General features: G+C 37.9%; 1 protein-coding gene and 1 pseudogene across 1 annotated transcript in view; both read right to left on the bottom strand.

Annotated features, from left to right (window-relative positions):
• Positions 1–22,699, bottom strand: part of ZDHHC17 (zinc finger DHHC-type palmitoyltransferase 17) — a 238,643-nt gene that overhangs the window by 196,035 nt on the left and 19,909 nt on the right. The window lies entirely within an intron of this gene.
• Positions 190–21,125, bottom strand: LOC131767263 (14-3-3 protein theta pseudogene; annotated as a pseudogene).

Raw genomic sequence — 22,699 nt, 5'->3', positions numbered from 1 at the left:
CCTGCATTGAGAGTGCAGAGTCTCAGCCACTGGACCACCAGGGAAGTCCCTTCCTAGTTTTAAAATGTCCATTTTATTCTATATAACACTTAAAACTGTCATTTACATCTGAAGAAGAGACGGTTATGAGATTGATCTATGTAAGTAAAACATTTACTCTAAGAAATGTAGTCCATGCATTGTAAAATTTCAAACTGTTGATTCTATACACTGAATGGGTTTCTTTGCTACAGAGAATCCAAGTGGAATGAGGAATGGAGATGGGTAAAAAGTTTTCTTGAAGGAAAAAAGGATGACACTCTGTGTACATTTAGCTTTCTGCCCCTTCTGTCCTCACTCTCTTCTCCTGCATTGTCTGATGCTCATAGTGTTAGGTTGTCTCTAAGCTTCTGCATGATAAGGATATTTTTGTATGAGTCTTCATTCAGTGCACCAAGTTCTATGATGGCTTCATCAAAAGTCATTTTAGGCAGTGTGTAGGCGAGCTCTGGGTTATTTAGGATCTCAGAGTAAAGTATAGAAAAGCTAAGAGCCAGTCCAAGGTGGACTGGGCATGTAGATTGCATCACTTTTATGTTTATATCTAATGCCTTTTGGGAAGCTCCTTGGGAATTGTCTATAGTTTGTTTTTGATCATCAAATTAGGCAACAGAGGTACTGGAAGTAGTCTCCATTTTCAGATAAAACACTGCTTTCTGGATTAGCTGCACTGGCTATTATGTACTTATCCAACAATCTCAGATCAGTGGTGCAAATGGATCTCAGTTCAGACTCTACTTTTTCCCGATAGTTCTTAATCAGCTTCAATTTCTTGTCAAAGGTGTTGGTTTTCTGTTCAAAGCTCCAGATGACTCTCCAGGTGGACCTGGGGCCTCAAGGATGTTCATGTAGACCTCCCAGAGTAGGTTACATTCTCATTGGTTAGCTCTAGTGGGTCTTCATCTTTCTTTTCAGTCAGAGCTCTGGTTTTGTCAGAGTAACCAAAGTTTCAGCTGGGTGTCCAGAGGTCTCACGCGCATCCATCCACTGCACAGAAAGAGAGTAACAGCTGTGCTATTGCTTATACCAGTTGCCAGAGTGGTAACCCTGATGGGGCTGGAATTCTGGCTTCACTCTTTGCCTGTACCCGTAAGAATTATTTTGTTGAGCCCTGTCAAAACCTGCAAAACTCTCCGTCCAGTCATTAGACAAGAATAAACTACAAGATAGCTTAACTTTGAGACTTCTGTGATCCTAAGTCCCCACTCTTATCACTCTAGGGACACCAAGTGAGACAGAAAGGATGGCACAGCTGTCAGTTGCTCTGAGTTTGGGTCTTCAATATTTTCCCTCTACTACCCTCCAAGTAGTTTCTAAGAAGAAAAAATAATAATAAATTTCTCCTTTATTCAAGCCTTCCTCCTCTTGTCCCATTATTTTTGGCAACGGCAGAGCTGAAGTACCCTGGTCCCACAATTTCATCAGTGTCCCCCTCCCCAATTCTTTGATATTGACCTTTGACATTCTCTCAGTCTGATTGATATACAGTGCTTTGCAAAATCAGCTTTAAGGCTTCTCTTCTAGCCAGTCTGCAGCCTCTAACTTACCCTAAATAGAATTTCTGGACATGCCATTACTTCCTGGAGACGTTTAGCAGGGAAATGACTCAAAGCAGGAAGTCTGCTATCTTTTCGGAACCCCACTCATCCTTTGAAGCCTTCATTACCCTAAACTGGGTAGGATTAGAGGTGCCTCAGTCTCATCTCCATAGTTTGCATGTGTCCAGGAGCATCAGAACCTGGCTTCTCGGCTAGCTTACTTCTAGTGATGCTCTTTGTGGATAAAGCTCTTTACAGTTTGTGTATGAGGTTAGGGCCTTTCTTAGTCTCAGTGTAGATAGAGTCTCCTCTAATTAGCTTCTTTCAGTTCCTTTTAGAGGGTATAGGAATGGGAAGAACATTTTTTAAAGTATGCTTTTATTGCAACCTCCTTTACTCTTTAATTTTACAAAATGAAGAAATTGAGGGCTGGAGAGGTAAAATGACCTGGTTAGATTCACATAGCCAGACAGTAGAGAGCAGAAGACTGAACCCAGGGCTCCTGATCCACAGACTAATGCCTATTTTTCCTGTTTTGTTGAAAAACAATATTCCAACAGTCTTTAAAACATTGTCTTTTCATTTTAAAATATTTGCTATTTCAACTACATTATGAATTCAGTTACTGGCCTCCCCTCAGAAGTGAATTATTATTTAAATCAAGTTTTCTATAGGAAAATGCATTTCTAAATCTAAATATTTAATTTCTTTATTGTCTTAGTCAAGTTGGGCAGTTAAAATACCATAGACTAGGTGGCTTAAACAACAGACATTTATTTTTCACAGTTCTAGAGGCTGGGAAGTTCAAGATCAAGGTGCTGGCAGATTTGGTATCTAGAAATGTCCCTCTTCTTGATTTTCAGATGGTTGCCTTCTTGTTGTATCCTCATATGGGGAGGCTAGTAGCTCTCTGCTCTCTTCTTATTGGGCATTAATCCCATCATGAGAACCCCACCTCATTACCTCATCTAAACCTAATTACCTCCCAAAGGCCCCATCTCCAATGCCATCATATTGGGGATTAGGGCTTCAACATATGGATTTTAGAGGGAACACAAATATTCAGTCAACAGCACTTATAAATCTTTGAGACAGCATGTAATACCTTGTAAAGACTTAAAGACACTAGATGAATATTGTAAAATTCTTAGGTGGAAAAGAAGCAATTCCAGGCCTTCTCTGAAGGGATATCCATGTACAACAGATGAGGGAATGTCATGGTAGCCAGTAAGCCTGGTAGAAGAATATCTCCTTCCACCATCAGCCCACAGTTTTGTTCGGTGTTCAGATTCATAATTTGAGTAATTCAAATTACTTGTATCTTTAATATGCTATTTTAATTATGCTCTCCTTATTTATGCATTGTTGTAGCACCTACCTTCTGTCAGGAGTGGTATTAAATTTACAAATAAATTATTGTCAGGCCATTTAAGAGCATTAAGTTATATGAATGCTAATTAATAACGACAAAAACAAAAGTTCATAAGCTGGGTAACATTTCCCCAATGATTTTCTGTGGAGATAGAAAAAAATCCCATCTTCAAACACTTTGGGGGGACTTCCCTGGTGGTCCAGTGGTTGAGAATCTGCCTTCCAATGCAGGGGATGCAAGTTCAATCCCTGGTCAGGGAACTAAGGCCCCACATGCCGCAGGGCAACTAAGCCTGTGCGCCACAACAAAAGATCCCGCATGCCGCAACTAAGACCCAATGCAACCAAATAAGTAAATAAATAAATATTTTTTTAAAACCACTTTGGGTTTTTCCATGGAGCTAATAATTTTCAGAGCTACCATTTACTGAGCACTTACTTGTGGCAGCCACTGCCCTGAGACTACTGAGACTACTTGAAGAAGGAGAGATGACTATCCAGCTCCCAGGTGCTTCAGTCCACCTTCCCTGCCCCAATCTGCTGCTACAGCTTCAGTCACTGTCTGATGTCACTAGCATGACAGTACTTCAGGCTGACTCACAGAAACCATAAGAAATAATAAAATGATTGTTGTTTTACCCCACTAAGTTGGTGTGGTTTTTTACAGAGCAATTGTAACTGAAACAGGTATGTAAGTATTACTGGAAGAAATAAGAAAGAACTGGGAAGACCTGGGAGGGAAAGAACTGACAATGACAGAAGTTTGCACACTGGAAGTTTTTAAAGCGCTAATTACATATAGAGAATTGACGTGTGTGTGTGTGTGCGTGCACACGCACACACATGTTCTTGAATGTGTTTGCCGGGTTGGGAGGTGGGTATCAATCTGCATGCCTTACTTTTGGAACTTTGAAAAAAATAGGTTACTTAAAAAGTCTATTTTCATGAGGACCCAAATGTGTTCAAGAAGAAAGGATAGAGATTTGGAATTGATATGCCTATGGCACCCTACCCGCTCCATGAGGAGCCTTGGACTGGTGTTTGGAACAAGTGTACTGGAACCTCTCTCCTATCCTCAGTCCTATGCTTCATCCCCATCCCATGTCCATTCTTCAGTAAATATACTACACTGACTGATTCCAGGCTCAAGAAAGAGACAGCCTGGTTTTGAATTCTGGCTTTCTCATCTACTAGCAACATGGCCTTGAGAATCCAACAACTGGAAAATTGTTTTTATAAAGGAAAAAATCAAGGGAATTGTCCAGGGCCTACATGCCCAGGTAAATGAGGGACTGGTTATGAGAACCTTCAATGAGTTAGAGACTAAAAGAATATAAATATATAGGAGGTTACAAGCTGCTGTAAAATAAACTTCATTCTGAACACAAAAGTTAACTTAGAAAAACAATGAATGAAAGAAATCTCACTTCCTAAGAAATCAGGAAAAGTAAAGAGAGTTCTCTCTATGGATTGGAAGACAATGAAGAAATTAGAGCCTGTGAATCTGATTACCTTTGTGTATATAATGTGTATACCAAGATTTCCCCACATATATTACAATATTTTGTGCTTTAATTGCCTGGCAGAAATGTGATAGGTAGGTGACTCAGTATGGACCAAGAGTAATGAAGAAGAGAGAAAGCAAAGCCCATTTTTTTGCACAAACATGGCAAAAAAACAAACATTTGAGGAAACCCTAGGCATCTTTAGTTTAAGGGATACCCTGGCCTTATTTCATCAAAAATACAAGGTTCCAATTCACCAGCAACTTGTTAGTCCCCTTTCTCACTTTGCATTGCCCAGGCCTGAGCTATGTATCAAACAACCCTGGAACCAAGCAGATCTCTAAAATCCAGGAGACACCACTCAAGCACACCAGATAAGATAAATATTATTTGGACATGCAACAAAAAGTGGGTTTGTTTTCCTCACAAAATGATTCTACAGAGCATTTTCTGCTTCCCTAAGAGACCTCAAATATCAAATTATTTTTTCTTCAAGTAGCACTCATGCTCAGCCCCTAGGATCCTGATAAGCAGTAAGTTTACATTACAGAAATGAAAACCCTCATCTTTTAATATTGTTTGGGAAATAATAGGAAATAAAGACTCATGGGATTCAAATATTTTCCCCAGTACTAAAATAAATTGGATGTTAGTAATAAGAATGGGTTTACAATAGGAAGTAGTTGCAACCCTGACTAGTCCAGTTAATGAGACAAAAGCTCTCACCTATTTGTTTGAGTGAGAAAAGTCAGAGGTGTGCTATTCATTTGTGCACAAAGGGAGAAAAAAGGACATTCTAAAACTCTTCTCCTGGCTTAACAAATAAACGTCATAAATATTTAGTTACCTTTTAAAAAGTAGAGATGTCAGTTTTAAAATAATTACTAGGGAGCAAATTATTAAGATAACCAATTAGAACTGCAGGCTGGTGAAGGTCATAGGGAACTTTTCAAAGGACACAGCAGCAATTTCTCCTCAAGTCTGGCTGTCTTTAAAAGATTCCTTTGTATAAATATTTTGCAAAGGCAGTTTTATAATAACAGAAAACAGCACAAGTTTATATATTTTTACAGGTGTCTCCAGACTGAACAGGAAAGTAAGACTGGTACTTTTGTGAACATCCTAGATTCAACCCTTTATCAGAAATACCTTGGGAATTCCCTGGCGGTCCAGTGGTTAGAACTCCATGCTTTCACTGCTGAGGACGCAGGTTCAATCCTTGGTCAGGGAACTAAGATTCCAGAAGCCATGTGTAGTGGCCAAACAAACAAACATACAAACAGAAACCCTAACCCTAACCTTCATGTTATTGAACAGTGTCTGCTTCTCTGTAAGAGAAGAAAGAACCTCTTTTCCTCTTCGTTTTTCTGAAAAATCAGGGGCAGTTAGAGAGAAAAAGGCAAGGCCTACAACTTACTTTTAAAAAGCATGTTTTTTAAAATCTTTGGTGGCAATTGATAGAGACCCAACTGAGGTACACAAAGGGGGAAGAAAGGAACTTGCTGTGAGGAATTAAATTGTCTCACAGAACCCAAGGGTAGAGATGTAGCAGGACCCTGATAGTCAACTGGAACAAGGGCTCAAGCACCACTGGGAAATCAGGAGAGGCTCTCCATCCTAGGTCTCTGCTTCCCCTTCAGATCTCCATTTTTCTTTGTTCCTGCATACTGGCTATCTCTGTTCTCCAGATGATGGGGCAGAAAATATCACCATCAACAACTCCTTCCCTAGAATTTAAGACAGTTGAAATCTTCGGTCCCAATTCCAAATCTCCAGGGAATAAGTCTGGCTTACTTTGGTCCCCAGGATGAGAGAGGGGAAGAGTGTTCAAGTTTAGGAAGAATATATCTTTATATGGATTGTGAATGTAAGCCCCAAATTTCCAGAATATGGAGAAAGAGGGCAGTTCCCAGGACTCTGGAGGATGCCTCTCCAACTCATAGGCAAATTCTTGAAAAATGATTCTATCCCAGGTGATTGTATTTATATATTTTGCATTTATATATTTCATAGGTAAAGTTACCCTATTATATTGGAAATATAATGTACTCTGTATCAATACATTTCAGGCTCATTATCAGCACCTGTTTGTGACAGTTGGTGTTTTCAGGGCAGCACTGACAGCTCCGAAATGTTCCCATTTCAACTAATTTATTTGGAAGAAACAAGTTCATATGCTAAATGTAATTCTGAGTCGAACGAAATCTCCACTAAAAAGTTAAAAGTGTTTTCAAGCTTATAAGCACTGAGAAGCTATGACCTTATCTCGTTTTATGAGAAGAGCCAAGGAGAGAACCAGGGGAGAAGAAGCACTTTTCAATTTACCCAAGGATGAATATGGATATTTGATTTTTACCAGAATGATCTATTTTCTTCTACCTATTTTATCATAGTACTCTCTTTTCTTAAGTTTGCAGATATGAAATAAAAGTCATTTAGGAAACATTCAGTAAAAAGTTGCTGTTGCCTATGCTTTCCATCTCTGGGGGAGTTTGGAATTTCTACCAGAAGATAGAGAATTGGAGAAATTTTGATTACTCAAGAAAATGCCCATTTATTCTTTCAATCAACAAATACCTAATAAGTTCCTGCTATTGAGATAAATCTGCTTCAGGCCCTTGGGAGGATTCTTCAATGTTTTGGCTATCTACAGCTATGTAACAAACGTGCCTCAACTCAGTAGCGTGGAATAATTGTTTATATTTTATTATTATCTCTCATAGTGTTGGGGGCTGACTGGGTCTGGCTAAGCCTAGTCTCCTGGGGTTGCAGTCAGACTGGCTGGGGCTGGAGTCATCTTGAGGCTTCCTCATCCACATGCGTGTAGAAGGATGTGGGCTGTTGGCCGGGACCTCAGCAGGGGCTTTTGGCTGGAACATGTACACATGGCCTTTCTTTGTGGCCTGGGCTTCCTCACAATAACTGACTGATGTGGGAACATAAGGTCTAGCCATATGGTTCTTGGTATACAGTAATCAACAAAATAGACAAATTCTTTCCCCTTCTAGAGACTATATTCTAGTGAGAAGGATAGTCAATAAATAAGTGCATAAATTTATGTCAGGTGGTCATAAGCAACATAAAGGAAAATAAAAGCAGTATAAAGGGAGAGAGTGATAGAAGTGCTAGTTTAAATAGAGTGAATGGTCAAGGAAGCCTCTTTGAAAAGGTGACACTTGACAAAAATCTAAAAAAAAAAAAAAAAAAAAAAAGAAGGGAGTAAGCCATACTAATATTTGGGAGATAATGGGTTTTGAAGCTCTGAGTTTTGGTTGATTCCCAGTCTCCAACAAGCTTCTTAAAGTGATCGAGTGAATCTTTCTACCAGACGATCCTAGTTTAAGCAGTGAGTGCACTGATTCCTGTGCCCTCCACCAGTCCTGCCACCGCAGGCTCTGGTTCTTCACCATAACGAGTCTCTTGCTCATCTTTGCCACAAAACACCAACAACAATGCTAAGCGCCTCAGGTCTTTACAAGACTTTCTGGAGAATGTCTCAACTCTTTCAGCCAAACTTGGGTGGTCATCCTAAGAGTAGCTGGGGTGGGGGGATGTGTATGTGCATGCAGGGACTTTTCTTCTCATCCCCACATCTCCATCAGCTGCCCAGATAAGCCCTACAAATAAATATACAATCTAAGTTATAGTATACTTTTAGATAAGCAACTTCGAAATAAGTCCCCAAAGTGAATTCCCTTCTCCCCCAACCCCCCATATATTCAAACACACACACGTACACAAAAGACAATACTGCTCCAGATGCCCCCAGATGGAAGTTCTAGCACCAACACTGACTGCTGTCATATGGTTACAGCTCATTTAGCTCTCACTAGCTAGCCTTCCTTACTGCGTTGAGTCCCGGTGTTGCTGCAAGCTGGGTTCCCCAGGAACTGACTTGAAGACTGAGTGAGTGTGCGTGATGTTCGTTAAGGAGTACCTTGGGATTAGCACCTGTGGAATGGAAGAGAAGGGAAGGGAAGGAAGCCGGAGTGGACACAGGGAGAAGTCGAATTGTGACCCAGTCCTGATGACAGCCTTGGCTGATGCCACAGGGAGCTCTGGAGCTGGAATGACCCTCCAGAGCTGTCCCAGGTTGGGCCAAGATGGCTAGACCTTTATGTTCCCACATCAGTCAGTTATTGTGAGGAAGCCCAGGCCACAAAGAAAGGCCATGCGTACATGTTCCAGCCAAAAGCCCCTGCTGAGGTCCCGGCCAACAGCCCACATCCTTCTACACGCATGTGGATGAGGAAGCCTCAAGATGACTCCAGCCCCAGCCAGTCTGACTGCAACCCCAGGAGACTAGGCTTAGCCAGACCCAGTCAGCCCCCAACACTATGAGAGATAATAATAAAATATAAACAATTATTCCACGCTACTGAGTTGAGGCACGTTTGTTACATAGCTGTAGATAGCCAAAACATTGAAGAATCCTCCCAAGGGGCTGAAGCAGATTTATCTCAACATTTTCTAGTCAGAAGCACTTAATATTATTGCCTTCAGATCTAACCATCATATCAAATTTTCTATCACAGTTTCTCTCAAGAGATTTTATATCCTTCAAAATCGGATCTTAAGATCTGCCTTTCATCTCCCTGAGGTAGACAAACAGATAATTTTCCTGTAGTAGGTGGCATGTAGATTATGACCCTGAGGACAATGAAGTAACAACTTATTTTCTGTTGAGAGCCTCTGCACTACACCACAGAACCAAGTAGCTGTATTCCAAGTAGTGGGATTTTGTAGTTTATTGCTTTGCCTTTTATCTGCTCACATTTACTAATTCATTCTGAGACTTTACTACAATAAGTAAAAAGTAAATTATTTTAAAGGAAAATAAGTCAATAGTTAAAGAAAAAATTATTATTTAAGCCATTGAAGGATTTTAAAAGGAGAATAACACGTTCTGATTTACATATTAAAAACAATGCTGTTTCTGTTGTGTGGAGGATAGAAGAAAGAAGATGAGTTAGGAGGCTATAGATAGATAAGATAGATAAGAATCAGAATTTGATGCCAGATTAGATATGGAAGATAACAAAAGTGAAATTATCAAGGATGATTTCCAGGTTTCTGGAATGAGCAGCTGGAAGAAAAGGCTGAAAGAGAAGTGGAATTGGAGTCGAGGGAAAGATCAAAAGTTCAGTTTTAGCCAAGTTCAGAGGTTTCCGTGAATGAAAATATCAGGAAAGATCAGTTGGATAATACCCTCTGGAACCCCAAAGAGAGGTGTGGGCTGGAAGGGGAAAAATAAGAGTATAATCCAAGTTGCAAATGTGCTCCTGCATGTATTGTTGTTTATCCGAATGTGCTCGTTATTTCCTTTAGCATCTTCAAAAATTATTGTTCAGCCTTGCAGAAATGCAGATATGCCTTATTTGTAAAGTTGCTGTGAAATGTCTGCCATCTGGTGGACAGTCATGGAGAGCGCTATAAATTTACTTCAAAGGAATATAAATGGTTTTACTGCCAAGTAGCACAAATCTTTTTAATGTAATTGTCTTACTAATAAACATTCACATCTTTATCTATATTTCTCATTAGGGAAAATTGGTTGCTGTTTAAACCTAAATCACATCAAAGTGTGCAGCACTGAAAAGGTTTATAAAAGGAATCTTTAGTTTTATAAAGTATTAGAACCAACATTAAGTATAATTCCCCAAATTGGATTTTCTAGGAACTACATCAGAAAATATGGAGTCTTTGACCTCTTTGAAATAAAATAAATTAATGTTTATTTTTTCCCTCAGGTAACAGCCAGTGGGTGCTGCAGCTGGCTTACCCAGACTCTTGAGAGCTGATTGTGCACATCTCTCCCCAAATGTACATTCTGTGATTTCAGGTTGGTAGCCTGAAGTTGGCCATGGTGGGAGTACTCATACTAAAAAAGTCAACAAAGACTTCAAATCAGAATTTCATCTTTGTTTTTGTTTTCAGAAAGCCAGTTTATTGGCACACGATACATATATCACTTTTCTCTCTTGATGCCACCAATTTTTAACAAAAGCATTCCATGGAACATTTGTTTAAAATTTTTTATTTTATTTAAATACACATTTCCAAATTTGGGAGACCATGGAATCTTTCAGGAAATATTATTTGAGTTTTATACTTTTCTTTTAATTGGAGGAGCCCAGAGTGAATTTTTAGGTTATTTATGATTAAAATTATTACAGAAAAATATTATATCTCACTTCATTGCAGTCCTAGTAGGACCATTACCAGTTCTGGCGTTTGGATTTCTTGAAATGATGATTGTCAGCTAGTAGGTGCAATGAATGACCGTATAGTTCCAAAATTGGGACCAGAAATCTAAAAGTTCTAAGTACATATCAATGGAGGAATATGTGCTTTGAGACTGTCCTGGTCTATTTTTAGAGAGATGGACTTGAGAGGGATATGTTCTTATTGTATTTGTCTGATGACTCAGAAATAGTCCCTCTGATGTTGTCTGAGGGCAGTATGATCAGTTTACCTTTGCCTCTAGTTACATTGCCTTAAAGAGGCTTAAACCATAATGCAAGGGAATTCTTTATTTTAAAATCCAGATCTCATGTTAACACATAAGGACAAGTCCTAGACATTGAACTATTGGATCAGGGTCTTTATGTTCAGTCCTTCACCATGCCATATTCTAAAATAGGATTTTCAGATCTTATGAGTTCTATAAACTTCCTTGTAAACAGCTATCTTTGTATCTCCTACACCCAGCATAAAACTTCAAAAAATATTTGTTCATTTTTTTACAAAGTTATAAAGGTAAAAATAAATGCAATTATTTATTTAATGCCTGTTTTCCCCAGGGGACTGCGAGTTCCATGGGGTCAGGGGTCATATCTGTCTTGTAAATACTGTATCCTCAGTGTCTGGCATATGATAGGGAATTCATAAATATTTATTGAATGAACAAATAGAATATAGATATTAGCGATGATATTAGGTACTGGATCTAATACAGGTGTATTTAAATTTGTGTTGTGGGTATTCTGGCTTACCCAAAATGCCATTCTGTTTTTTATAGGTGATTATATAAAGGAGATTAGGGGGCTTTACTCAACCATCTCATGATACTCAGGTTAATTATTCTGATTGTTAAGGGTCTGAATTTAATACAGTAAGGAAATTTTCCTGGTTTCTAGGATTCTTGTCAAACACTAGTCAAGGGAAGAACAATTCACTTGTACTGTTTGGGGGCTCACTCTTCCTACTTTACTTTAGAGAATATGAGGTCTGCGATTCTCCCGGAGTTACTTAGTCATTATGCTTTCCTCCCCTTGAAACAGGAAGGAGGCAAGGGCACAACCTTTGAAAGAATGACATAGCCTGAGGACAAGACAAACTGATTAGAACCAAATAGGTCCCAGATGGGTCGACTTCCACTAGACCTTGAGCCTCAGTGTATGCTCAATGTAACACATCAACAAGCTAAATGACACATTACAGGCACCATGACAATTCCAAGGCTAACCACAAAAGGTCAAAAGTGGGTGGTGGCCCAATTCCTGGAAATCCTCACCCCTTCTCCCAAATAGCTGGAATACTCCTCCCACTCATTAGTCTATGAAATTACCCACCCCTATAAAAACTGACAACCTCATATCCTGGTGCCTTTCTCACCCTCGGAGATGGCCCACATTGTCTGTGGAGTGTGTTTCTCCCTGAATGAATCTTCTTTCTCTTTACTGTGGCTCATTCTTGAATTCTTTCTTGTGCGAAGCCAAGAACCCACACTTGGTGGCCATCCCGGGGCTCACCTGAGACCTGGGACATGGCCATCCTCTCGTGCCCCACTCTCTTTCCTGCAACACCCTTTCCTTTTCACAAAATGAAGGAACCTGAAGTAAAGGCACAAAACCACGTCTTAGGCAAGATTATGTTGGTTTTACTTGTAAAAGTGTCTCCCTTCTTAAGAACCAAATGCTTCTTAAATAGGTTGTAGTCAAAATTTATAATCTTCCTGGTCAACATCCTCTACCATCTGAACTTTGAAAATCTAGTTAAATTTGTGTCCTTCCAGTTTCTCTTCATGCTGTTGGCAGACGCATTTCCTTTGTGCGACATGGTTGTGTCATGCTTTTGCTTTGTTCATGTCTTCAAAGCTTATATTGATATTAATACAACAATGTCAGGTCTAGAAACTCCACCTCATGTCTGAGACATTTCATGAGACTTTCTTTGAAACTACCTCAAATTAAGCACCAATATGTATATCTTTGTAATACAAAATGTCACCCACTCAACCCTGGGATAAAGGGATTAACAGTCAGTAGGGTCCTCAGCTCAGTTCAATGGCAAAAAGTGTCATGGGGGGATTCCCTGGGGGTCCAGTGGTTAGGACCCTGTGCTTCCATTGCAGCGGGCACGAATTTGATCCCTGGTCAGGGAACTAAGATCCCACAAGCCGTGTGTCATGGCCAAAAACAAACAAACAAACAAACAAACAAAACCAACAAAAAAAAACAAAGTGTCATGGGTCTTTATGTGGGATCCATGCTCAGTTTGGACTCCAAGCAGGAAAATCTTTCTTATCACAGTTCAATGGCCAGAGGAACACATGATCAACTCCTACAGGGAGAGTGCAAACCCAGAACATTCAGGCTAGAGAGACCAAACTGCAGAATCGTCTAGTCATTTTCAGCTTCAACATGTAAAGATTCTTATGTACCAGTACAATGAGAATGATAACAGTTTATTCCTTGGGATTTTCTTTTCAATATATAGAGCAAACAAAATGAGATGTGTAGACATATTTTGTAAAATGCAAAAGGGAAAGGGACTTACGTTCATCGAACACTCATCAAGTGCCAGGCTGTGCATGTAACAGATGTAGCATAGGCGTGTATTTCTTGGTTCTCTGCTCATTACACTCTGGGGGAGCATTCAACCATAAAACGTTAATTTCCAAGACTAGTCATCCTTTATCTTCCCTTATGTAGAGAAAGACCTCCATACTTGAATGCTCAGACTTGCTGTTAACGTCATTTTCTGCTATTTGTCTAAATTTAAACTAGTTTCACATAATTCGAAAAAATACATGCACCCCCATGTTCGGTGCAGCACTATTTACAATAGCCAGGACATGGAAGCAAGCTAAATGTCCATCAACAGAGGAATGGATAAAGATGTGGTACATATGTACAATGGACTATTACTCAGCCATAAAAAAGGACAAAATAATGCCATTTGCAGCAACATGGATGGAACTAGAGATTGTCATACTGAGTGAAATATGTCAGACAGAGAAAGACAAATATCATATGATATCGCTTATATGTGGAATCTAAAAAATGGTACAAATGAAACAATCCCCCCCAATAACAAATGTTTTGTTATTTACAAAACAGAAATAGAGTCACAGATGTAAAAAACAAACTTATGGTTATCAGGGTGAAAGAGAGGGGCAATAAACTGAGAGATTGGAATTGACATATACATACTACTATATACAAAACAGATAACTAATAAGGACCTACTGTGTAGCACAGGGAACTCTACTCAATACCCTGTAATACCTATATGGGAAAAGAATTTTAAAAAGAGTGGATATATGTTTATGTATAACTGATTCACTTTGCTGTATAGCAGAAACTAACACAACATAGTAAATCAACTATACTCCAATAAAATTTTTTAAAAATAATAATAAAGTGGTTTTAGAGGAACTTACCTAGCTCTTTATTATTTTTTAATGACAGTATTTACTATAGTTACATTTAAAACTATTATATTTGCTCTTCTTAAGTTGTGGTATTTCAGTTAAATTAATTCTGTTACTTAATAGTGCTCTCAGTCTTAAGTAAGGGACAGGAATTATCATGCCAATGGGGAAAGTAGTTGCCCTTTATAGTAGTTGAAAGAGAGTTTCTCAGTGGAGAAAAGACAGTCTGTTTGATAAATGGTGTTGGTAAAATTGGATATTCACATGTAAAATAATGAAAATAGACTCCTATCTTACACCACTTACAAAAATTAACTGAAAATGAATTGAAGACTTAAACATGGGACCTGAACCATGGAACTCCTAGAAGAAAACATAGGAAAAAAGTTCCTTGACATGGGTCTTGGCAATGATTTTTTGGATATGTCACCAAAAGCAAAAATAAACAAGTTGGACGACATAAAACTAAAAAGATTCTTCATAGTAAAGGAAACAAAGTAAAAAGGCAACCATGGAATGGGAAAAAAATATTTGCAAACCAGATATCTGATAAGGGGTTATTATCCAAAATATATGAAGAACTCATACAACCCAATAGCCAAAAATCCCCCCCAAAACAAAAAAAACATAATGAAAAAAACAAATAATTCAATTAAAAGATGGGCAAAAGACCTGAATAGACATTTTTCCTAAAAAAGATATACAAAAGGCCAATAGGTACATGAAAAGATGTTCAACATCACTAGTCATTAGGGAAATGCAAATTAAAACCACAATGTGATATCACCTTATGCCTGTTAAAGTAGCCATCATCCAAAAGATAAGAGGTAAAAATGCTGGTGAGGATGTGCAGAAAAGGGAACCCTTGTGCACTGTTGGTGAGAGAGTAAACAGGTACAGACACAGGAAAACACTATGGAGGATCCTCAATAAATTAAAAATAGAACTACAATATGATCCAGCTATTCCATTTCTGGGAATATATTCAAAGGAAACAAAAGCACTTACTCAGGAAGATATCTGCATCAACCATGTTCATGGCAGCATTATTTACAACAGCTGAGACATGGAAAAAACCTAACTGTCTGTCCATAAGTGCATGGATAAAGAAGTTTCAGTATATACCTACAAAAGAATATTATTCAGCCATTAAAAAATGAGGGAACCCTGCCATCTACAACAGCATGGATGGACCTTGAGGGCATTATGCTAAGTGAAATAAGTCAGACAGAAAAAGACAAATACTATATGATCTCACTTAAATGAAGAATCTTGAAAAACAAAACAGAACACTAAACTCATAGAAAAAGAGATCAGATTTGCGGTTACGGGCAGGAGGGCGGTTCAGGGGAGGAGGAATTGGAGGAAGGTTGTCAAAAGGTACAAACTTCTACAACCTAAATGTCCATCAATAGATGAAAGGTTAAAGAAGATGTGGTATATATACATACAATGGAATATTAGCCACAAAAAGGATGAAATAATGCCATTTTCAGAGACACGGATGCATCTAGAGATTATCATACTAGGTGACGTAAGTCAGACAAAGACAAATATCATGATATCACTTATATGTGGAATCTGAAAAAATGATACAAATGAACTTATTTACAAAACAGAAACAGACATAGAATAACAAACTTACAGTTACCAAAGGGGAAAGGGGGAAGAGAGGGATAAATCAGGAATTTAGGAGTAACATATACACACTACTATATACAAAGTAGATAAAAAACAAGGACCTACTGTATAGCACAGGGAACTATACTCAATATTTTGTAATAACCTGTATGGGAGAATAACCTGAAAAATAAAAGTTTTGTGTATATATAAAAACTTAATATATATATATAAACTGAATCACTTTGCTGTACACCTGAAACACAACATTGTAAATCAACTATACTTCAATTAAAAAATAAATAAAAAATTTTTAAAAGGTACAAACTTCCAATTAAAGATAAATAAGTACTAGGGCTGTAATGTACAGCACGATAACTATAGTTAACACTGCTGTATGATATATAGAAAAGTTGAGAGTAAATCTTAAAAGTTCTCATCACAAGGAAAATTTTTTTTCTCTTTTTTCTTTCTTTTTTATCTATATGAGATGATGGACGCTAACTAAACATTATCACAATATATGTAAGTCAAACCATTTTGCTGTATACCTTAAACTTATTCAGTGATGTATGTCAATTATATTTCAATAAAACTGGAAGGAAAATAAAAAGGGAGAGCCCCCTGAGCAGTAGCCTTTCCTAAGACAGATCTCCTAAGACGGCATTAATGAACCTCTGGATACAATCATAGAGTAAAGACCAATAGTCCATGCTAAAAGGCACTATTCCCTTTTCATTCTGTGAAAAGGAAAAGGGAGGAAAGGCACATAAATACTTTAGTTATATAGAGTAGATGAAACAAGGACTTTGAAACCGCACAGAACCTCGTTTCAAATGTCATTCCATCACTTCCTATTTGAACTTGGAAAAGTTACTTAACCTCTTTGTACCTTGATTTCTCTTATGAAAATCCAGATAATAATATCTAAGTGCTGTTGCCAGGATTAACTGACACACAATTTAGCATAATAAATAACACATACAAATCATTTATTAAATATATATCACTTTATAAGAGCTATCTTTGTGATACATGGATCACAGAAAAGCTACAGATTCCTGCTAGATTTGTCTAGAGAGAAACTACAGCGAATTAAAATACTGACTGCATTTTTCATTTTCCCCTTTACGTTTATATTGCAAAGAGACAGTATAAAGCCAGTCCAGCTATAACCACATCTTCTAATATTTGTTAGGCTCCAGTTCTTGTAAGTGCTATAAAATTAGTTCGTTCCCCCTTGAGTATAGCCACTTATATGCCTAACAGGTAAAGAACTGAGCTCATCGTCTTGCCTCACACAAACCGTTCCTTTTTTCGACTTCCTGATTTCTTTGAATAGCATCACCATTCTCCCAGTAACTCATGCTTGAAACTCGTCATTTTTGACAACCACTTCTCCCTCACCACCACCTATTGAACTTACTTCCTCATTGTTCTCAAAATCTGTCTCCACTCATCTCCATTTCTAGGGCCACCACCCTAGTTCAGGTCTCCAACCTGTTTTTCTGGCCTCAAGTGTCTTTTCGCCACCAAATGCTTTTCATCTATAGTTGCCAAACAAATCTTAAGCAAATAATGCTTTACTGAGACTGTTTCACCCCATTACCTCTGCCTCTGCTGAAACTTCTCTGGTAGTTCCCCATTGCTTACCAAGTGAACTTCAGGCATTCAGTACCTCCATGAGATGACCCTATACTAAATTTTTGGCCTTGTCTTTAATTGCTCTACTATCTGCATCCTCCTTGCCTTTCCCCAAGCAAGGAGGAAGACTTTTTTACCTCCATAAAGCTATTATTATTTATTATACTTTGAAAAACCTACACTTTCATTTCATCTGTTCAAATTATGTCACCCTTTAAAGCCAAAAGCAAATGCCATCTCTCTAATAAATGAAATAGTAGATTTGCAGAAAATTCATTTTAAAATTAATGAACTTATTTAATTCATTGATTAAATGAATTACTCAATGAATGTATAAATGAAATTTAATAATGAATGAATAAAATTCTACCCTGAATGGCTAGGTTGATTCCTGGAATGAGACCAAGAATTAAAATGGAATCATTAGAAGATTAGTGTAGGGTTTGATTAGGCAGATTAAAATAGAGGCAAGAAATCTTTTTTGGCAAGAAGAATGGAGGGTTAGAAATGGGGACTTGAGCTGGAACCAAGAACCGAATATGACGTGTCAGGCTTATCAGCAAGCAGAAAAAGTTGATGAGAGAGAAGTTAGGCCAGGATCGGTTATAACAGCACAGACTCTACTCAGAAGGGCAAATTGTGTGAAAAATGGATTGCCACCACTTAGAGTTTAGATTTGTTCTTGATCGGTGGTTCTCAAAATGTGATCTGCAGACTCCATGGAGTCCCTGGGAAGCTATCTGCAAGGTCAAAAATATTTTCACAGTAATACTAAGACATAATTTGCCTCCCTCACTGTGTTGATATTTGTACTATGATACAAAGGCAATGGTGGGTAAAATTGCTAGTTCCTTAACAGAAATCAAAGCAGTGATACCAAACTGTACTAGTATTCATTGTTTTCCTCATTGCTATATACAGTCGGCCCTCTGTATTCCCGCAAATACAACCAACCATGAACTGAAATTATTTTTTTAATTTTTTCTTTTGAAAAGTTCCAAAAAAGCAAAACTTGAATTTGCTGCTCCAGCAAATATTTACATAGCATTTATGAACTATTTACATTGCATTTACATTGTATTAGGTGTTATAAGTAATCTAGAGATGATTTAAATTATACAGGAGAATATTCCATAGATTGTATGCAAATACTGTGCCATTTAGTATGAGACATGAGCACCGTAGTATTTTGGCATCTGCAGGGGATTCTGAAAACAATCCCCCATGGATACCAAGGTTCACAGGAAAAAAAAGAGAATTTAAGATTATGCTTGATAAAATAGTAATAATTATTAATTTTATCAAATCTGAACCCTTGATCACATCTTTTAAAAGTTATGTGAGGCAAAATGCATAAAGCATTTCTGCTGCATACCAAAGAACAATGGTTGTCTCGAGGAAAAGGATTTATGTGATTGAGTTGTGAGCTGAACAAGCCACTCTATATGGAACACTATTTTTGCTTGAAAGACTGACAGACAACCTATAATCATTCAGACTTGGATATTTGGCAGACATTGTCTCAAAATTTAATGAAGTCTGTAATTTCAATGAAAACAACTTACAGCATTTTTTGTTAAGAATAAAATTTGAGCTTTCAAAAATCAGAATTTTGGAAAACTTATATCCACCCTGTGAGTTTGACAATTTCCTAATTCTTAAGGACTTTTCTGATGAGTAGTTATATTAGTGAATGTTGAGTTTTTGATATTTCAAAATGATAGGATTTGGAAGATATGCATAATTCAGTGAACGACTATTTTGCAAATGACCAATGAATGACATTACAAAACAATGTGGGACTAAAAGAACCATTCAAAGTTCAAGACACACCATAATACACCGATGGATTTTAATGTTAGAGTATACAAATGTTCATTCATATAGTTTCAGGTTCCACATTGCTACTAACCTTTAAGAAACTATCACTTTTAGGGTTTTGGTGGTGTGAAAGCAAAGAATTATACTCACAATTAGCTTTTTAAAACACTATTAAATACTTTTCCAATTACATATGTGTGCAAGGCTGGATTTTCTTCATTTATTTCAACCAAGAAAACGTATCAGAACATATGGAATACAGAAGTAGACATAAGAATTGAACTATCTTCTATTAAGCTAGACATTAAAGAGATCTGCAAAAATGTAAAACTAATACCACTTTTATCACTAAATTATTTTGGAAAATACAGTTAATTTTCATGAAATATGTTATTTATCTTAAAATATAATGGGCTTATTATTGTCTTTTTTAAAGGAATCACTAAACCTTAAAAATTACTAGTTTTATTATCTAATATGGTAAATATCAACAGATATAAACAAAAACTCTTTGGAATTCTCCATAATTTTTAAAGGTGTAAATGGGTTTTGAGACAAAATGCTTAAGAACTGCTGTCCTCAGCAGCCCCACCCCAGGACCTTTTTAGGTCTACTGGAAAACAGAAGTTAGGGAACGGTAGCTCCTCTACGTAAATGGCTATATTTCGTTGGTCCAAAAATTGTTCAAATCTATCTTGAGTTGAAGTAGCAGAAAATCTGAGAGCCTGATGAAGTTAAGATTACCCACATCCCCTGGTTTACTGATGTCTGATCTAAACTTTAGCTTTATTTGGTTAGAATTCTGATGCCCCCATCCCAAGGTAGCCTCTAGAAGACAGTCTAGAGCATGGGCTTAATGGCACTAGAATCCCCAGTCTAGTTGCCGTCAGAAAAAGTTAACAAAGGAAGGTACCCTGACCTTTGATCTCTTTGTGGTTTTAACAAAAGGTTGTAGTGTTACTCCCTGGGCATTTTTCTCTAGAGCAGGCTTTCCGGACAGTGTTCAGAAGCCATCTCCTAACATTAACATTTTTTACCATCTGGGTGGGGAAGATGAAGATTTTCAAAATCATCAAGTCCTGATCCCTTTTTAAAAGATTAATTTTTATTTTTGGCTGAGTTGGGTCTTTGTTGCTACGTGCGGGCTGCGGGTGGGCTTTCTCTAGTTGCAGAGAGTGGGGGCTACTGTTCGTTGTGGTGCGCGGGCTTCTCATTGCGGTGGCTTCTCTTGTTACAGAGCACGGGCTCTAGGCGAATCACTGTAACTATATAACAAAGTTCCATCACTTACAAGTTTTGCTTTCAACAGAACTGCAGCAGACAATTTCACTAAGCTTTTTTGCCACTACATAACAAGGATTCTCCTTCCTCTAGTTTCCAATAACATGCTCCTCACTTCCTTCTGAGACCTTCATAGCAGTGTCCTCAGTGTCCATATTTCTACTGATAGTCATGGTGATTCTAGTCATGGTGCTTAAATTTCTCTATTATGCTCTTCAACATTCTTCCAGCCTCCACCCATCACTCACTTCCAAAACCACAGACATATTTTCAGGTACCTGTTAAAACAGCACTCCACTTCTAGGTACCAAAATATGTATTAATTTTCTATTTCTGTGTAATGAATCCCATAAACTTATCAGCTTAAAACAACACATATTTATTATCTCTGTTTCTGTGGGTCAGGAGTTCAGGCACAGCTTAGTTGGAGTTTCCACTGTGGGGTCTCCCACTGAACGTGTTGACCGTGTTCCCATCTGGAAGCTCAAATGAAGAAGAATCTTCTTCCAAACTCTCAGGTTGTTGGCAGAATTCATTTCCTTGCAGCTGTAGGACTGAGAGCTTCAGACGTTTTTGCTGGCTGTCAGTCAGAGGCTGTCCTCCATTTCTAGAGGCCATCTGAGTTCCTTGCCACATGGTTCTCTCCATTGGCAGTTCATAACATAGCAGCTTGCTTCTTCAAAGACAGCAGCAAAGTGACAAAGGGCAATTCTGCTAATAAGATGAATTCTTACATAATGTAACATAATGATGGGAGTGATGTATCCCATCACATCTGCCATAAAATGTAATTATGGGAGTAACACCCTATAACTTTTGCCATATTCTATTGGTTGGAAGCAATTCACAGGCTCCACCTACATTCAGGGATAGGAGCTTAAAGAAGGGCATTTAAAGGCAGGGATCATTGGTAGTTACCATAGGGTCTATCTGCCACAATGAACAATGAGGGGTGGAAACTAGTAGATAAATGCTTCCCTCTTCTTCACTCAGGCATACAATTCTAGACGAATTCTAGACAACTATTCAAAGATCTAGAAAAATAAATCCTAGTTGCCTACAGAAATGTCTAGACTGATCATCTAGTCTTGAATTGGCTTTCCTTCCTTCCATGTTTTAGTTTCCCAGTTTTTTACTCATTTGCTGGGATCTCTTTCCAAAATCAACTACCTGCACATAAGTTATTGTCATAGACTAATTTCTGGGAGGAAGCTAGGTTAAGGTAGAAGGAGTAAATAAACCTGTATAGATGGTACATTACAAAACAGGAGGGATGTTAAGCAGGAGATCCTCCCTCCCACAGAAGAATTATGAACCTCCTCCCACAACTCCATATAATTTCTTCGGACTATCTTTAGTAAAGCAATGCTAAAACTTCACAAAAGAAAGCACAAGAGAGTTTTCCAAGATACAGTATCTAAACTCTCTTCTCCACAAAGCCAGAACTTACCCCGGTTGCTAGACTGGGATAGGCTAGCAAGTGGAGCTTCATTAGTTTCTGTTGTAGAGAGAGAGTTTTATCAAGTATGAACCTGGCAAAGCTTAAGAGCACAAAAAGAATGACAGAAGTATTTAAATATAGAGAAGAAAACTATTAAAGAACATTTATCACCAAAAAAGGACTAGTTTTCTTTAGTTATCTCTATATTCATGGTGCCTGTCTGCTGAAGTGGTGACTACCATTCACTCTACTTTGGCCAAGTCATTCGTCAAATCAATGACTGTTGGGTCATATGTTTGGGGAGGGTATGGATGGAATTACAAAAAGGGGACCCATGACACTCGGGGTAAGAGTTATGAGGAAGAAAATCCAATGAGGTACTTACAAAAAGGACTTGAGTCAGAATCATATGGATACCATGTCTAGCACAGTGAATTACTGTAATCTTCACATAAAACTTTGAAAATAGTGGCCTTAAGATTATACTGTCTGCATGATCAGAGTTCTCATTTCCTTTTCTTAAAATATGGGTTAGGACTCTTTGAAATGTCTAAAGATAGGTGACTACCGTTGGTTGAGTATATTGTATGAACAGGCCCAGCACTGAGCTAATTGCTTTGCATGCAATTTCACAACATCTTTTTGAGCATAGATGCTATTATTATTCTTTCCCCTAAGTATGGGGAAACTGTTAACCTCAGGATATTGAGTAATTTGCCCAAGGTCATAACAGCTAGTGAATGACAAAGCCAAGACCCAAAACTCACATCCACTTACTCTA

This window comes from Kogia breviceps, chromosome 12 (genome assembly GCF_026419965.1).
Source record: "Kogia breviceps isolate mKogBre1 chromosome 12, mKogBre1 haplotype 1, whole genome shotgun sequence".
Lineage (NCBI taxonomy): Eukaryota > Metazoa > Chordata > Mammalia > Artiodactyla > Physeteridae > Kogia > Kogia breviceps.
Note: the sequence above shows the minus strand (reverse complement) of the source record. Positions and strands in the feature narration are given on the sequence as shown.